The 18,264-nt window shown below is 55.0% G+C and overlaps 1 protein-coding gene across 12 annotated transcripts in view; it reads left to right on the top strand.

The window, feature by feature from the left end:
- The window catches only part of STS (steroid sulfatase), a 138,301-nt gene that overhangs the window by 7,381 nt on the left and 112,656 nt on the right, over positions 1–18,264 (top strand). Inside the window, exon 1 of one of the 12 annotated variants that reach the window (XM_066250192.1) lies at positions 13,965–14,037. The exons of 10 other annotated variants lie outside the window; for them this stretch is intronic. The gene's annotated coding sequence lies outside the window, so the exon portion shown is untranslated. Of the gene's footprint in view, positions 1–13,964; positions 14,038–16,814; positions 17,011–18,264 lie in introns of those variants that run through there. One more of the 12 variants, XM_066250195.1, reaches the window with a different exon arrangement.

Here is an 18,264-nt window from a genome sequence, read left to right as displayed (position 1 = left end):
ACTTGATCAACAACCCCTTACGTCTCTCTCTCTCTCTCTCTCTCTCTCTCTCTCTCTGGGACCTCGCAAGGTGCAATGCAGTTGTTCTTATTATACAAATGAGGGCACGGGCACGGAGGGAGAGAGAAGTGGAGTATGTCACCTCGGGTCACACGTCTGAGCCAGGAGAGGGGGCATGGTGCTAAGTGGGTCTGACTTCCTTGGAAAGAACCAGCAAACCGACTCTCGACCTGTGTATCTCTCTGTGTTTTGACAGTGTCTTACATGGTGGGCTTGTAATCAAAGTAGCCCAAACTGTAATGGATAACAAGTGTGAAATCAAATAGGTGCATGACTGTGCCAAGAAGGGAAAGAGAGGGGAGGGAGGGGAGGGGAGATGGAGGGAAAGGAGGGAAGGAGGGAGGGTGGGAGGGAGGGAGGGAGGAAGGGGGAGAGGGAGGAAGGGGGAGGGAGGAAGAAGGGAGAGAGGAAGGAAGGAAGGAAGGAAGGAAGAAAGAGGGGGTGAGGAAGGAAGGAAGGGGAGGGAGAGGAAAGAAGGAAGGAAGAAGGGAGGATGGAAGAGGGAGGGAGAAAAGAGAGGAAGGAAGGAAGGAAGGAAGGAAGGAAGGAAGGAAGGAAGGAAGGAAGGAAGGAAGGAAGGAAGAGGGAGGAAGGGGGAGGGAGGAAGGAAGGAGGAAGAAGGGAGAGAGGAAGGAAGGAAGGAAGAGGGGGGAAGAAGGAAGGAAGGGGAGGGACAGGAAAGAAGGAAGAGGGGAGGATGGAAGAGGGAGGGAGAAAAGAGGAAGGAAGGAAGGAAGGAAGGAAGAGGGAGGGAGGCAGGGAGAGAGGGAGGGAGGAAGGAAGGGAGAGGAAAGAAGGAAGGAAGGAAGAAGGAAGGATGAAAGAGGGAGGAAGGATGAGAGAGAAAGGAAGGAAGGAAGGGAGGGAGGGAGAGAGGAAGGGGAGAAAGAAAGAAAATAAAAGAAAAATGAAAATATATTCTGGAGGCTATTAGCAAAAAATGGTCAGAAAAAAGCAAGGTCTGAAAAATAAACAAGAGGAGCAATTTGTCCCCCTGGAGTCTGGATGTGGGTAAGGCCGCCGGGCAGACCGGTAGTGACCAGACTGCCTGACCTCGTTAAGCAAGAGGCGGGTGGGAGCGGCAGACCAGCCCTGTGGCCGCCGCCTCCTCCTCCCCCACGATGACACAAGCCAGAGAGGGGTGGTGGCCCGGACCGTCCCTCCAAGTGCACAGGCAGTGTGTTCATCCGCAAGCCTCCCGGACGTGGTTCGGACCTGCCCTTCAGCTGGCTGTCCCCGATGCTCTGCTCGTTTTTGTCCTTAGCACGGCGTTTCTCAAACGTGTCGCCGACGTTCTTGACAAAGAAAGCAAGAGCTGTGATCGCCTGTGAACGTCCCATTCCGTCATTTCCTCCCAGCATGCTTTTCGAAATGCCAGGCTGACGTCACGAATGGGAGAGGGTTCCCTGGGCTTCTCCGAGGCTGCCTGCCCCCAGCCGGCCCTGGTCCCAGGGGGGCTTCTGAGCAAGGCACTGGGAACAGCGATGTGTTGACATTGTAAACTGACGGACGTAGCGAATTGTCCGGGATAAGAATCTCAAGTACCTCACACAGCAGAGATTGAGAGGACCCGTCTGCGTGCGTGTCCCTGCAGACACACCTATAGGTTATTATGTAAAAGACTGTGTGATCTTAGGAAGCTGGAGGAGGTGTCTTTAAGTAATATTTAAGAAATCTAATGTTTACGCACGTATATGGTATATATGAGTGGTCCCCAACCCCTGGGCCATTTGGTACCGGTCCGCAGAGAAAGAATAAATAACTTACATTACTTCCATTTTATTTATATTTAAATCTGAACGATGTTTTATTTTTTAAAAAAATGACCAGATTCCCTCTGTTACATCCATCTAAGACTCACTCTTGACGCTTGTCTCGTCAGTTTGACAATTATATTTAAAAACACCACAGTTTTTACGCCGGTCGCATAATTTCATTTTGTGCATTTATCCGTCCCATCCTAAAAGGCCTGTCCGTGAAAATATTTTCTGACGTTAAACCGGTCCGTGGCCCAAAAAAGGTTGGGGACCAGTGGTATATATTATAAGTAATATATGTAGTGTGCTCTTAAGAAAATGAAGAGGAGCCTGACCTGTGGTGTTGCAGTGGATAAAGCGTCGACCTGGAAATGCTGAGGTCGCCGGTTCGAAACCCTGGGCTTGCCTGGTCAAGGCACATATGGGAGTTGATGCTTCCAGCTCCTCCCCCCTTCTCTCTCTCTCTTTCTCTCTCTCTGTCTCTCTCTCCCCCCCTCTCTCTGTCTCTCTCTCTCCCTCTCTCTCTCCTCTCTAAAAAAATGAATAAATAAAATAAAATAAATAAATTAATTTAAAAAAAGAAAATGAAGAGGAAAGCTCATTATATACAATTTGAACATTTAATTGATATATATGTATATATATACACACACACCTATCTTATACGTAAACAGATGCGTCTGTGGCTTTAAGAAACTTAAGATGAAAGGTCTTTCTGTGATGTAAGCACAGTATTTATATACAATGTGTACAGGCAGCGTGTGCATATGTGTGTCTATAATCGGCAGGGATTGAGAGCCCTGGTGTGGGCTGACTGAAGCAGAGGAATCAAACAGGCCCAGTAAATCGAACGGTGGCCGCCATGATACTAATCCTGAAAAGAAGGAACATCTCCAGAGCGTGTACTTCCACTCATGTTTTTATGCCCGATTGTGAGGATTACCAGAGAACCGGTCCTGTCCATCAGCAAGATCGCTCCTAGAAGAGATGGCTATTTAGACACTCAATGATTATTCTCAGATATACAATTATGAGTGGTTTCCCCGGGGGGCTGTTGAAACCACTCGGAAAGCATCTCAGTGGCTTCCCATTCCCACGACTCCTGCCTCCTGGGATAACCTACACGTTTGCCACTTAAAGGGGGGGGGTGGTTTACTAGGACTCTGTGCGGGGGTTAATAATAAGGCTCTCCCTCGGTCGTCCTGAAATGCCCTGTGTCGAGGGGAAGACCGTGATTAGCCTGCTGGTGCATGATAATTAGAACCACAGACAACCCTAAACGCCTCCTCAGAAGGGGTCTCCCTCCCTCCGCGGGTGGGCCCCCACCCACTTAGGGGCGCCTTACAGAGGAGGAGTCTGTGAGGGGCCATCCTGCGTGATTTCACCCGTCGCTGTCCCCAAAGTCCTTGAGAGCACTCAGCAGGAGGGTCCCGGGATGAGACATAGGAGGGGGTGTGAGATGTTGCACCCTCTCTGCCTTCTTGGTGGGGGGGCGGCCCACGGCTTGCTTGACTCGTCCAGTCTGCGTGTGGAGGGAGCCACACCGCTGGTCCTGTGACAGGGTGGGGCAGCCGCTGGGAAGGCAGTTAGCTGTCCAGGGGGCGGGGACGGCGGGGACCAGTGGATTCCGGGGACCCGGGCCCTCTCCCCTCCGCGCGGCCGGGAGAAGAACCCTTCTGTGGACACCACGTCCGTCCTGTCACATCTCCACTGAGGCAGATGCTTGTCCCCTGAATCAAGGCCCTCGTGACCCAGGGTCAGCCCTCACGCTCAGTCTTGGGGCATGAGTCTTGGATGGCTCATGCCTGGACGGCTACATCCTGTCCTCCTTCTGGGGGGCTCTAGAATTTTCCACCAGCAGTCTCTCCGTGGGGCTTGCTCCTCTGTAGACTGCACGGGTGCGAAGGCGTGCCCCGTGTTCCCTGGCGGGGGCGGGGGTGGGGGGCTGTCATGTGACAGCAGCCATGGTCAGCCCCGCCCTCCTGTGATATCAGCAAGATTCCCTCCTGGGAAATTTCCTTGAGTGCTGACCAGTAGGAAGAAAACAAAGAGCTTGTTTTCCATGAGCTCAGAGTCCTCTCAGGGTGACATCTTTTCCCTCCTCTCCTCTCTAACACGGGCCAGAGAGGACCACGATGGGTGTGCCCTGGGCTGCCGTCTCTAATGAGTAGCCTTCCTGAGACCTGTTGTCCTGCCTTCCAGAAGGGATGGCTGTAGCCCCAAGTGGTTAGATGCTCTCCGAGATCACAGGGGGGGGGGAGCCCAGGTCCCGGACTCGGGTCTGAAGTCACCAGTCCCTGGTCCGGAGGCCTCCTGCCACTTTACTGAGACACATCGTCATTGGGGGAAATGTTCATTGTCACGGGCCACCAGGTCAGAACTGTCGGCAGACACACAAAGAAGCGAAGCCTGTGAATCTTGGATGCGGGCGGCAGGGACCCCGTGGGCTGGGTGGCCCCTTCGGCAAGGACATAAAAGGAGACAGGAGGTCGTGAGTGCTGAGATTTCTGTGGCCTGGGCGTCCTGCACTGCCCCAAGGCGGGCGTGGTGAACTGGTCAGAGACTCCCCTGGGCAGCACAGGGCTGAGTGGCCCCATTGGCAAGGATATAAAAGGAGATGGGAGGTCGTGTGTGCTGAGATTTCTGCGGCCTGGGCATCCTGCACTGCCCCGAGGCGGGCGTGGTGAACTGGTCAGAGACTCCCCTGGGCAGCACAGGGCTGAGTGGCCCCATTGGCAAGGATATAAAAGGAGATGGGAGGTCGTGTGTGCTGAGATTTCTGCGGCCTGGGCGTCCTGCACTGCCCCGAGGCGGGCGTGGTGAACTGGTCAGAGACTCCCCTGGGCAGCACGCCTCAGAGAGGGCAGGGTGATTATGCCTCTCCAGCGACATGGGGGCTGGCACCCCACTCCTCCTGGGCTGGGGAGGTCAGGGACCAGAGAACAGGGGGCTCTGTTGCTCCTACGAGGACACACCGCCCGTGACCTCAGTGACCAGTGGAGACCAGCTGGGAGGGACGGTCTGCAGCTATGTGGACCTTTGCCCAGCATGACCTCCTTAGGCCAATGGAGGAAGAGGGGGCTCCCACCATCTCCCGGGTCTCGGGGGTGTAGGTAGGGTGGGGCCGATGAGGCAGGCTCCCAGGAGCATGTGAAGGTGTGAAGGTGCCCTTCCGAGGAAGGTCAGCCTCTTGGACGGTCACTCTGCCTGGAGCAAGTCTCACAGCGGCGGTGAGAGGAGACCTTTCTACCCCTCTCCTTTCATCCTTCCATCCATGTTCCTGCGTGGCGGGGACGCGGAATGGGTGGGGGGCTGGTAACGCCAGGAGCTACCTTCCCCATGTCCTCCCTGCCAGGACCACCAAAGCCACACCTTAGCTGAGGTGACCCCATCCCCCCCCTCACACACACCCACCCCCTGGAATTAAATCACAGAGTTTTATTGTCACCCGAGCTGTTTCACTTGGCGCTTAAGCACAGCTGGTGACCAGAGGGACCCTGGACACTCTGCCGGTCCATCCAGTAGCTGCTATGAAACATCCTCACAGAGTTCACGTTTCCTAGAGACCCTGGGAGACCCAGCGCTGTCCTCTGAAGCTACCCCACTCATTTATGTTACAATGTATTTTGTCGCTGTCCTCTGAAGCTACCCCACTCATTTATGTTACAATGTATTTTGTCACTGTTCTCTGGAGCTACCCCACTCATTTCCGTTACAATGTATTTTGTCAAGCCGCACCACCACCGTGTCCTCCTGGGAACACCACTGAAAATCTAAAATGTGTCAGCCTCCTCTATGCCATGATGTGTTAGTTATCCGAGTGCCTACCAAGAGCCAGAAAGCAGCATACCAGCAGTCCCACATTAGCAATATCTTCTCGATCAAAGTAGATTTGTAGAAAGAACGATGCAGCGATAGTCTTTTTTTTTTATTCCTCCCTCCTCCGAACAAAAGCAAAATGAAACGAGGGAAAACGCGAAAGCAAACGCCAGAAGGTGTTTCTCCTGGGGTCCGATATTCCCCAGACGCGGGAGCAGGCTCTCTGGTCCCTGTCGTCATCGTGCCTGGGACAATGCTTGCCGTCCACCCACGGGGCTGACGGGTGGCCTTGCTCACGGCCGAGCCCTTTGCTGTCGGCAAAAGAATGAATTCCTCGGGGCTCTCTGCGCTGTGTGTGTGGTCACCACTCACGACCCAGGCTCGCGGGGCTCCTGTGTGTCCGGCGCGCGCCGGAGCCCGCAGACCCGGCCCCAGGCTCTTGCGGCTGGCCGGCCGGAGGTGAGCGAGTCCGGGTTCCGACTGATAGGAGAGCAGGCCCCCGCCTGTCCGGCCCCCCTTCGCATTCCTGACGAGCACCTGTTCTGTTTCTCCGCTCAGCACCCAGAAGAATGTTCCCTGTGAACTCCCCCCCCCCGCCCTGTCTCCCCTCCGCCTCCGACTTCAGGTTGCCCCGGGGGGGTTCGTAGAGATGGCAGGGAACTAACGATTCAGAGGGAAACCACGTGTGTGCGGCGATGTGATCACTGTGTCCCGGAAGTCCCCGCTGATTTATGCCTGAGACACGTGGGGTGTGAGGGTAGACCAGGTGGAGGGACACATGCAGTCGAATAAATCTTTTATGATGGATTCACCGATTACCGAGCGATGACCTTACGGCCAGTTATGGTCCATATAACAGCCTGGGCTGTCCAGGGGATTATTCACAGGCCGGGAGGTTAGGGCTGGGGCGCTGCTGCTGCGGGCAGCTGTGTGAGGTCCTTGGAGGGAGGTCCAGTGTCTCGGTGCTCAGGGAGCAGCCCTATCTCAGCACCTCCTGAGAACCGGTGAGTTGGATACATTTTTTTTTTTTACCTCTCAGCTGCTGAGATGTGGAGATAAATCATGAGAACAGGCTGCTGGGACTTGTTCCTTTCGTGGGTCTACTTCTGTTTCTGGAATCAAATCTCTGCACAGCAATGGTTAATTGAAAAACAATGTAAGTCTTGGCAGTTGGAGCTCGAGTTTTGAACTATCTTCTGAGGGAAGAAGGGGAAGCTTGTACACGCTTCGAGCGTTACATTGTTGTTGTTGTTATTTTTAAATAATGTTTAAAACCACCTGCCGCAGTTTGTTGAATATGTTTTTATTTGTCCATTTGCCCAGACACAGAGTCATTAGGGAAAAGAAGGTCTGAGCCAAGTAGAAGTTTCTTTCTGTGTTGTGTGTGGACTGAAGTGGTCGTTTGGAACCACAAGTTTGAGGACCCTGGGTGACTCTGTGGGCAGACGCAATGAGCTCTAGCTTACTCTAAAGAGAGACTGAGTTCATTAAACGCATGTGTCCCAACAGTAGACTTACTCCTTCTAAGTTGGGTACAATGAATACAACTAAGATACATTTACCATCAGACGTGTTCTGTGAAAGGTGGTGGGTGTCATTCCAAGCTTACTGTCGGTTGCTTTTTTTTCTAAAAGAGTAAAATTGCGAAGGTATTCATAGCAGTTTCCGTCACTCTTTTCCGAGACGTTTCTCGGCATTTACTCTATTTTTCCCCCCGTTTTTAATACGCGTTTTCCGAACCTGTCGTGAAGCCCCCTGAGCGGGTGTCCTGTAAAAACGGAACCGGAACAAAATGTTCTCCCTGATTGGACCAGGTGTTTGCACTCGGGACCGTGGGGGCCGCGTGTTTCTGAACAGACAGGCTGTGTTGGTCTTGTTCCAGATGCCCGTTGACGAGTCCCGCGTGTGGCGTGCTGTTTGGCTGTGCGGCCAGTTCTTAGAACAGAGCAGGGCTGGACAAGGAGTGAGCATGCGGTGCAGACGCCCGGCAGTCTGTTCTGAGCCCTGGTGTCGGTTCCAGAGGAGAACCGTCCAGGACTGTTTCACGTTTGCAGGGCACGCCAGAGCCAATGGGCTGATTGTGAGCCAGCTGAATGTGTGGGGGCTTTTTCCCACAGAGAGAGGTGTGTGTGTGTGACTCTTTTTTAGGCAAAGCCTTTCCCCTGTCCTGAGTGAAGGATGCTGGTTCCCCTGCCCACTTCTCGCTCCCCCGTCCCCGGCTCCAATGATCAGGGTCTTTCCCGCCTACGTCGACTCCGTCCTCGGGGCGGGGGGGGGGGGGGCTGACCTCACCGGTTGGCTGACAAAAGGCTTGGCAGCCAAGGTGGTGCCACAGAACTTGGTGAAACCCTTTCCCGGAAAGGTTATTATCCCATTGTGTGGTCGTATGCCGTACAATGAGCACGCTCCGTCCCGCTGAGCGCATGCTATACCACCCAACGATCTGTCCCCGTGAACTGGCGTCCACAGGGACCTTAATGTTTACCCACTGAGAGGCTGCCCAGTATTCATGTATAACGAGATCAGAGCGTAACAGCTGATGCTGTCAGGATCCAGATGCGTCTAAGCCAGTGGTTCTCAACCTTTCTAATGCCGTGACCCCGCAATACAGTTCCTCGTGTTGCGGTGACCCCAAACCAAAAAATAATTTTTGGTGGCTACTTCATAACGGTAATTTTGCTACAGTTATGATTCGGAATGTAAATACCTGATATGCACTATGTATTTTCCGATGGCTTTAGGCGACCCCGCTGGGGTCACAACCCACAGGTTGAGAACCGCTGGTCTAAGCTCTCAGTGCACAAAAAAAAAAAGAGAGAAAGAGAGAGAGAAGGGAGGGAGGGAGGGAGGGAGGGAGGGAGGGAGAAAAGGAAGGAAGGAAGGAAGGCCTTCTTTTGTTTGCATGAAAATCCTGAGCAGCAACGCCAGGCATGCCTTCAACGGTGGGAACAAGTCACGCGTGACAAGAGCGTGTGTACAAACCGTGAGCCGTGTTCTGCAGCCCTGTCTCCCTCTCCGGTCTTTTCTTTTCTTTTCTTTTCTTTTGGCATCTCGTCTTCTCATTAAAATTCCTGGCTTGTGTGGACATTAACCCTGTAAGAACTGGGTGGCTGAGTCACCAGCCCTTCCCCTCGGGATCCGGGCTTGTCACCGATGGGGCAGTGATGAAACTCCGAGTCCCCATCACGCCTCCGAGCCATGCAGGAAGGAGAACAGAGCCCTCCGCGTCACTGAACACAGGACGTGCCAATGTCAATAATAACCGCCTGCCTACGCTGCGGAGGGCATCCGAGCGGGCCCTGGGTGGGACCCGGGCTGCCTGGCTGCAGACCCTTGGACGGTCCGCTCTTGAGACGGGGTTCAGGGTCCAGTGTTTGTCTTGTAGAGCCAGGACGGGGACTCCTCAGGACTGGGACTCTCTTATGCAAAGATAGGGGGCTTGGGGGTTCCCCTTTATAGTTAATGTGTCTTCCCCGGCATTTATGTTCTCAGTTGTAACATTGCAAGCCCCTCTGCTACTGTAGGGACTGACCCGTGCAATGCAGGGCATTCAGAACGTACCCACAGGACACTAGCGTCACCCCCACTCAAATAGCAACAACCCAAACGATCCCCACATGTTGGTACATGTTGGCAGATGTCCCCGCATCTCCAGTGGAGAGCCTGTGACCTGGAATCGGCATGTCACACACGTGAGGCGGAGCTCTGACGTAGAGCAGGGTCCTGGCCGCGGGCGCTGCTGATGTGTGCGACAGGATGGTTCTTTTTTTGGGGGGGGTATTTTCTGAAGCTGGAAACGGGGAGGCAGTCAGACAGACTCCTGCATGCGCCCGACCGGGATCCACCCGGCACACCCACCAGGGGGTGATGCTCTGCCCATCCGGGGCGTTGCTCTGTTGCAACCAGAGCCATTCTAGCGCCTGAGGCAGAAGCCAAGGAGCCATCCCCAGCGCCCGGGCCATCTTTGTTCCAATGGAGCCTTGGCTACGGGAGGGGAAGAGAGAGACAGAGAGGAAGGAGAGGGGGAGGGGTGGAGAAGCAGATGGGTGCTTCTCCTGTGTGCCCTGGCTGGGAATCGAACCCAGGACTCCCGCACGCCAGGTCGACGCTCTACCGCTGAGCCAACCGGCCAGGGCCAGGATGGTTCTTTGTTGTGAGGCTGACCTCTGTGCCGCTGGACACTGATACTCTGCCTGCCCGGTAGAGACGGTAGCACGCCCTCACTCCCGTCCAGAATTGTCTGCAGACACTGCTAGGTTCCCCTAGTTCACAGTCACAGGACTGGGGACACGCTGTGACTCCAGGAAGCACGTGGCAGGTGCGGCGGTCACCCCTCGCGTCCGTCCTGTTCTCCGCCGTCTCTAGCTTTCTGCGCAGCTCGAGGGTTTCTTGGGTCATGACCCGGCACCGCCGCCTCAAGTGACGAAACTCTGGGGTCATGTGAGTTCAGGTGACGTGGCCGAGATCCTCGTCAGGGTAGGTGCCCTTGTCCGGGGCTTCAGGCCCGTCTTCTTCCCAAGCCCTGCTGTCCAAATGGCCCAGGGACAGCCAGCCCTTTGTCCAAAACCTCAAAGAGGAGAGAAGAGATTGGAAACTGGGTTTTGAGGGATAACCTTTGGCAGTGATACTAGTCCTGAATCAAGGAGTGTAAAACCCAGGTCAGGTCGAACTGCCCTGAAGGATCCCACAGATGGTGAACAGCCATTTCACCTCAAGGCAGAACCATTTGTAGGTGTGAGCACAGGGGCTGCCCAGCACTTTCTGAAGGTGCCGTGGAGTGCATGATGTATTTGCTGTTGCATATACGTGTGTATCTACATATATGTCACATATATGCTGTATTCCCCATGGATAAGACGCTCCCAGATATAAGATGCACCTTAATTTTGGGCCCCGAAACTTGAAAAAAACAACGTATTACATAAAGTTTATTCATCATAAAATTCAGACCACTCCTCATCACTGTCAAAACTCCCATCCGTTAGGCCCTGGCCGGTTGGCTCAGCGGTAGAGCGTCAGCCTGGCATGCGGGGGACCCGGGTTCAATTCCCGGCCAGGGCACATAGGGGAAGCGCCCATTTGCTTCTCCACCCCCACCCCCTCTTTCCTCTCTGTCTCTCTCTTCCCCTCCCGCAGCCGAGGCTCCATTGGAGCAAAGATGGCCCGGGTGCTGGGGATGGCTCCTTGGCCTCTGCCCCAGGCGCTAGAGTGGCTCTGGTCGCGGCAGAGTGACGCCCCAGAGGGGCAGAGCGTCGCCCCTGGTGGGCGTGCCGGGTGGATCCCGGTCGGGCGCATGCGGGAGTCTGTCTGACTGTCTCTCCCGGTTTCTAGCTTCAGAAAAATACAAAAAAAATAAAACAAAACAAAAAAAAACCAAAAACAAAACTCCCATCCGTTAGCTTGTCCTCATCTGTGTCTGATGAAGAATCACTGTCTTCACAGATTGCCTCGTCCTCAGTTCCATCTGTGGCATTTGAAATGCCGCTATCCCTGTATAAGACGCACCCAGTTTATAGACCCCACATTTTTCTAAAAAGGGTGCGTCTTACACATGGGGAGATACAGTATGTATACTTACAAATTTTACTTCTTATTTCCTGACTTCCTCCTGGTCCTTTTTTGAGTCCTGCCTTTCAAATGACAGATGGACACTTCTTTGTCTAAAACCAAAAAGAAAAAAAAAAAATATATATATATATATACACACACACACATATATATGTATATATATGTATGTATTCAACAGAAGGTAGTGGCAGATATATACATTCTCTATTTCCTGAGCTATAGTTGACGTATACTTTTGTATAAGTTTCAAGCATACTACATAATGATTTAATATATGCATGTACAGGAAAATTTCCACCACAGTACAGATGGCTAACATCCATCACCTCACGGAGGTACAGAATTTGCTTTGAATTATTTTATTTATTTATTGTTTTTTTCTGACAGAGACAGAGAGAGAGGAACAGGTAGGGACAGACAGACAGACTGGAACAGAGAGAGATGATAAGCATCAATATCAGTTTTTTGCTGCGACACCTTAGTTGTTCGTTGATTGCTTTCTCATATGTGCCTTCACCGGGGAGCTACAGCAGACCGAGTGACCCCTTGCTTGAGCCAGCGACCTTGAGCTCAAGCCGGTGAGCCTTGCTCAAACCCGATGAGCCCGCGCTCAAGCCGGCGACGTCGGATTTTGAACCTGGGTCCTCCGCGTCGCAGTCCGACGCTCTATCCACTGCGCCACCGCCCGGTCAGGCTTGCTTTGAGTTATTAAACAGCGTGTGGAACAGAATGCGCGCTGCCGGGTGGAAAACAACAGTGTCCACTCTGAGTTCCAGAAACCGTCCGGAAGGCATCCAGCCGGACATTGAACTGGAAGGCTTTTCCACACATTCATTTCGATTTTTTTTAAAAAAACGCCATTACCTGGTAAAATCCAAAAAATTCTGTCCCCGGAAGCGTGCCTTTTGAGACTTTGGACCTGGAGTTGCAAGTCCCAGTGGAAGTGGGTTTGTGTATAGCCACGTGACTGTGAGCATCAGACGGCAGTGACCCTGTGCGGTCTGTCCCCCCGGTGCGTGCCCCGCCACGCCCCCGTGGGCCCCCGTGGGCTGCCCCCACCTCTCCCACCCGCGTCCTCTCTCTGCACGCTCCCAGCTGCGCACTAATGTGGGAACCGTCAGAAACCCAGCAGACGCTGTGCATGGTGGCTCCCGTGTCCAGGGCGGAGCCCCATCTGACCCCTTCCCTCTGCCCACGCCCACGCCCACGCCCCTGAGCTGCGCCGCTTCCTGAAGTCAGCTGGGGGCCACGGGGGCTCCGCCTGGGAGTCCTGTGACCTGGGGGTGCGGCAGGCAGTGACAGGCATGTCTTGACTTTGAAAAAAAAAAGAGGTGAAACATGGATACATTCTTAGGAGACACCAGAAGAGAATGAGAAATACAAAGAACCTTTTAGGCAGACAGCAGTGTGGTGCTCACCAGAGGGAGAGGGGGGTGGGGGAGGTAGGGCGGGGTACAGGGAGACAGGTGGGGATGGAGGGAGGGTGGACTGCGGTGGTGAACACACAGTGCAACATACAATCGATATATTGTAAAGTTGTAACGCTAAAAGCTATATGATTTTATTAACTAGAGTCTCCCAATAAATTTAATTTAAAAAAGGAAAAAAGAGAGAGAGAGAGAGAAAGGAAGGGAGGGAGGGAGGGAGGGGGGAAAGAAGGAAGGAAGGAAGGAGGGAGGGAGGGAGGAAAGAAGGAAGGAAGAAAGGAAGGAAGGAGGGAGGGAGGGAGGGAGGGAGGAAAGAAGGAAGGAAGGGAGGGAGGGAGGAAGGAAGGAAGAAAGAAAGAGAAAGAAAGAGAGAAAGAAAGGAAGAAAGAAAGAAGGAAGGGAGGGACAGAGGGAGGGAAGGAAAACACTTGTCCATTTTTGGTTCAGAAGAAGGCAAAAGTGTTTGGTGACCATGCGTGTGTCCAGGTCCTGTTTTCTCAGCGTGAGCACCGTTGTATCTGGGGTTGGAGAGTCCTTTGTTGTGCACAAACACAGTAGAACATTCAGCCACATCCTCCAACACTCTCCGGGCCATGCCTGGGGGCCCCTGCCCAGTGGGGACAACAGAAATGACTCCAGACATTGTGTGTGGGGGGGTGAGGTGGGGACAAGAAAGCCCCCCCCTCCCCGGGGTGACAACCACTGGGTCTAACACAAGCATTTAAAAATGAGGAAGTCCTGCAGTGGGATTTTCCTCCTGGGCACCACTGATATTGACGGCTTGTCCTCTGTTGTCACGGACCGCCCTCTGCCTTGTGGGACGTTTAAGTAGCATCCGTGGCCTCTACCCACGGGGGGCCAGAAGCAACGCCCACGGGTTGTGACACTCAGACCCACCTCCAGAGGCGGGCGTGTCCCCTGCCGGGCAGGGTCACTCCCAGTTGGCAGCCACTGGTCCATGTGGGGTCCCATTTGAAAGGTGGGACAACGGAGCCTGTTTTCTTGCGAGAGTGTCACAACCATCGGGAGCTTTTCTGCCCTTGCCGCATTGGCACCGTCCGTCCCCTGCCTGACTCACCCGGAGCGGTGTGTCGAAAGCCTCCGTGGGCATTTCTGGGTCACATCAAGTGATTGACAGAACCAGGAGCCACAATCACTGCCGTCAGCCGCACGGGTGGCTTCCAGGAACTTGTCACCGCAAACCAATCCGAGTGACATGCATTCAGGGGGGCCCGGACCTGCGGGGTGCATGAGTCCGCAGCTGCCGGTCGGGTCGGAAGGGAGGGGGGTTCCAGCCGACCTCGCCAGGCGGGCACGGAGCGGGGTTTGTCGCCGGCACGATGGGGGCGTTTCACAGGAGCCGAAGGAAAGCCTCGGGGCCCAGGGCGGGTGACCCTGAACACAAGGTCAGACTCCTTTCTGGGTGTCTCTGTCCTGCCTGCAGTAGCTCGACACCGGGAACCCCCGCCTTTGAGAAGAGTGGGTCCTGCATCCCGCTTAAATCCTACAGGGTTAGACCTGTTTTAGGGACACTCCAGCAGGTGTTCTTGCCACGTTGGGAGATTGGAACACCACCTGTTCATTCTCCTCTCTGGGGGTCAGGAGTCTGGGCCCGGCTGCCCTAGGTCCCCTGCCCAGGGTCTCAACAAGGACGCGTGGAGCCGTTGGCCAGGGTTGGGGCCCCGTCTAGGACTCACTTCTGGCCTTCTCACCTCATCTGAGATGTTGGCAGCTGCTCGTTCCCGTGGTTCTAGGACTGGGGCCCTCTGCTCCCAGGGGCCACCCCACCCCTCCCCGGTGGCATTCCACACCCCGGCTGCCTGTGTCCTGAGCCCCGCGGGAGAGAGCGGGTCTTGTGCCCGGAGTCACTTTCCAAGGGCTCACCTCCCGATGGGGCCAGGCCGGCTCACATGTGTGCACAGGTGCACTGGGGTGAGGGGTGTCGATCCCGGGTGCAGCCGCTTGCTCCTCCCTGTCCTATCCGTCAGAGGCCCGTCTCCGGGTCCGCGACCCGCCTACCCCGCCTCACGCACACTCAAGAGATGTCACAGCGTCCAGCCGGGCAGGGCCTGCAGCGAGGTCCTCTGTCTTCCCTCACACAGGATGGCCGTGCGGCTGCAGGCTGGCAGGCGCAAGCCCTCACCTGGGGCCCGGGGTCCTGCTTCCCTCTCCGAGGAGAGTTTGTGGCACGTCACCGAGTCTCAGTCTGGGGGTGTCAGGTCCTGGCAGTGCTAGGAAAAAGCTTGATGATGTTTAAAAAAAAAATACATCAGCTTTGATCTCTTTGTTCATGTTTATTTTTCTTTTTTGTGTGTGTGACAGAGAGAGAGAGAGAGTCAGAGAGAGGGATAGACAGGGACAGAAAGACAGGAAAGGAGAGAGATGAGAAGCATCAATCATCAGTTTTTCGTTGCAGCAACTTAGTTGTTCATTGATTACTTTCTCATATGTGCCTTGACCGGGGGCTACAGCAGACCAAGTGACCCCTTGCTCAAGCCAGTGACCTTGGGTCCAAGCTGGTAAGCTTTGCTCAAACCAGATGAGCCTGCGCTCAAGCTGGCGACCTCGGGGTCTCGAACCTGGGTCCTCCGCGTCCCAGTCCGGCGCTCCATCCACTGTGCCACCGCCTGGTCAGGCCACGTTGATTTTTCTTATTGGGAGTGCAAGCCACACAACATACAACGATCCTTTTGAAAGTCTACAGTTCAGAGGCGTTTGGTATGTCGAACCTCCTTGTTCAACCACTGCCTGTCTAGTTCTAGAACATTTTCATCAGCCCCTCAAAATAAAAAATGGCTTTAGTCAGCCACACACACAGCCCACCCATTGCCAATCCCAGCGCCCCCAGCAATAGTCACGACTCGCTCCCCGCCTCTGAGGATTCGGTTACTCTGGAGAAGTTGTGTAAATGGAATCACACACGACGTGGCCATTTGTGTCTTTTACTCACGATCACGCTCTCAGCCCTCCACGTGGTGCTGGGTATCAGAGCCGCATCCTTTTTCAGGGCTGTATAGTATTTCGTTCTCTGGACGGACCACTCTGGTGTGTGTCCATTCCTCTGTGAGTGGACATGGTTTTCCCCCTGCTTTTCGGCATTCGTGGGTGCTGCCTCTCTGCACGTGGGTGGTGCCTCTGTGCACGGGGGTGCTGCCTCTCTGCACGTGGGTGGTGCCTCTGTGCACGGGGGTGTGTAAGTGTCTGCTGGAGGGTGTGCCGTGAGTTCTGCTGGGTGTCTGCACCAGTGCGGATTGTCCAGGGCCCACGGTCGCTCTCCGTGGACCTCTGCCAGGAACCCCCAGCCTGGTTTGTGTAAGGACCAAGAGAAGATCAGAAAATAAGCAGGGCACTAATGGAACAGGGAACTTCAGGGTTACAGGCAGGTCCTGCCCCTGTTCTGTTAGGAGTAACATGCCCAAGGTCGTTCAAGAAGCAGAGACAGATAGGGACCCTGGGAGGCTGAGAGAGAAAAAAGAAAAAGGAAAAGAGACAAACGTTTGCATTCTATTGGTTAAAAGACCCTTATCAGAAGTTTAGGTTTGGAATTCGCCAATGAGCTAGACCCCAGCCCCTGTCGCTATGTATGTGCAGCCCCCTTAGCAAATAGGTTACCGCCACATCTGCTTCTGTATTAGGCTTGCTTGCTTAGCTTATAAAAAGATTTAGCTGTGAGCGCTAGCTGCGATTCCCATCTGCAGCTCCTTGTGAGCACAGTGTCTCCGGACACCTCGGGAATTTGCCCCTGCGCAGGTAAAACTGGCCAATAAAGTTACATCTATACTCCTGAAAGTCTCCGACGTGTGTTCTTGTACCCGGTGGATGGTACAGTTTGCACCGCGGGTGTTGCTCTGCCTGTGGTTCTGAGGTGCGTGCCTTGGAGAAGTGTGTCTGTCGGGCTGCGGCCCCGCGAGGCAGAATTAGAATACCGCCTGTCCCAACCTGCGTGCGGGCGGGCGGGCGGGCGGGACGCATGCCGCCGGCCGGGGTGCCCCTGGCACGCTCCGTCGGTTTCCAGCTTGGCAGCCGGGAGACCTGTTTCTCTCTGCCCTGCAGCCTGTTGGGAAGAGCCACACGCCGGGCTGTTCTGGCTCAGCTGTCATAAAAGGGAGGGGGGGCTCCCAGAAATGTGGATCACCTGATAGGCAGGGTCACATGGCTTCCAGGAGATAAAAACCAGACAGGGGCCTCCAGCCGGCCGGGGCCAGGGGCCCCCGAGGGGCAGTCACGCCCACCCTTGAGCAGCGGCAGATCCTGGGGCCCGAGAACAGGGTCAGGCTCGTTTCTGAGGGTTGAAAATTCGGAGAGGACAGTGCGTGGTCTCGAGGCCGCCCGGCCCTCCGGGAGGAAAGGTGGCCACCGTGCCAGGAGTCTCTGAGCCTGTGAGTAAGGCCTGCTCTTGTGCGTGGACCGGGCGTGCAGCCAGCACAGGCAGGGGCTGCTGGACGCGTGCCGCCCGCTCGCCTGCCCACCGGGACGGGACGGTCACTCTTCTTTTCTTTTCCCACCTGCGTCCTCTGCCCAGGCTGAGCGGCATGTGGCCCCTGCCGCGGGCTGCAGACAGAACCAGGGGGTCTGAGGGCCGGGGCAGGGAGGCAGCCGCCCGCGGCCTTACGCATAGTTTGCATTCCAGCTCTATCTGGAGCCGTTATCTGCGGGGCGGGCGTGCTAAGTAACCTCCCTTGGTCCTGCAAGTCCCATTCCGCCACGTCCAGCTTGTGAGGTGAGCGACCTGATTCCACTCAGAGGCGGGGAGAGGCGCGGGAACACGGGGACTTTCTCGTCAGCGAGTGGAGAGCCCAGCTGTGAATTGGGCAATGGCACTGGTCCCCTGGCACCGGCGTCTGTGAAGTGCGGCTTGCCTCCGAGGATAGGTTCAGTCAGGTCCAGACTCAGTGGGTCTGGACCAGTGACACCAGTCGGCTGTGCGGGGATTAGAGGCATTTCATACACACCCACCTGGCTGGCTACCTTTGAATACAGCCACCGGGAACCTGTTCAAATGCCCTCTCAATTTCCGAGATTGTGTCAGGCAGCTCAGGTTACATTCCCACCTTTTTTTTTTGGTCTGTGTGGCTCAAATTGTGATCTCAATGAGAGGGCGCTGTGCTTTCCGCCTGTGCTAAGTACACAGTGGACGCCTCTGGAATGTTTCCTGTGGCTCTTTCATAGTTTCCTCCCAGTGTCGTAGCTGGTGAGTCGCCAGTGTGCTTGGAACGGTGCCCACTGTCAGCTACTCTGTGCACAGTTTCCTTTTTAAAATGCTACGTTTAACCCTGGCCGGTTGGCTCGGCGGTAGAGCGTCGGCCTGGCGTGCAGGAGTCCCAGGTTCAATTCCCAGCCAGGGCACACAGGAGAAGGGCCCATCTGCTTCTCCCCCCCTCCCCCCCTCCTTCCTCTCTGTCTCTCTCTTCCCCTCCCGCAGCCGAGGCTCCATTGGAGCAGCGTTTGCCTGGGCGCTGGGGATGGCTCTGTGGCCTCTGCCTCAGGTGCTAGAATGGCTTTGGATGCAACAGAGCAACACCCCAGATATTGGACTCGGGTACAGGTCTAATACATCATCAGTGTATCGTACTGTGCGTTCAGCACTCCAAGTCACATCTGCATCGCGATTCATCCCCCTTCGCAGTCCCCTG

Source organism: Saccopteryx bilineata, chromosome X (assembly GCF_036850765.1).
Source record: "Saccopteryx bilineata isolate mSacBil1 chromosome X, mSacBil1_pri_phased_curated, whole genome shotgun sequence".
NCBI classification, from domain to species: domain Eukaryota; kingdom Metazoa; phylum Chordata; class Mammalia; order Chiroptera; family Emballonuridae; genus Saccopteryx; species Saccopteryx bilineata.
The sequence above is the reverse complement of the archived record's forward strand: the minus strand, read 5'-3'. Positions and strand labels throughout refer to the sequence as shown.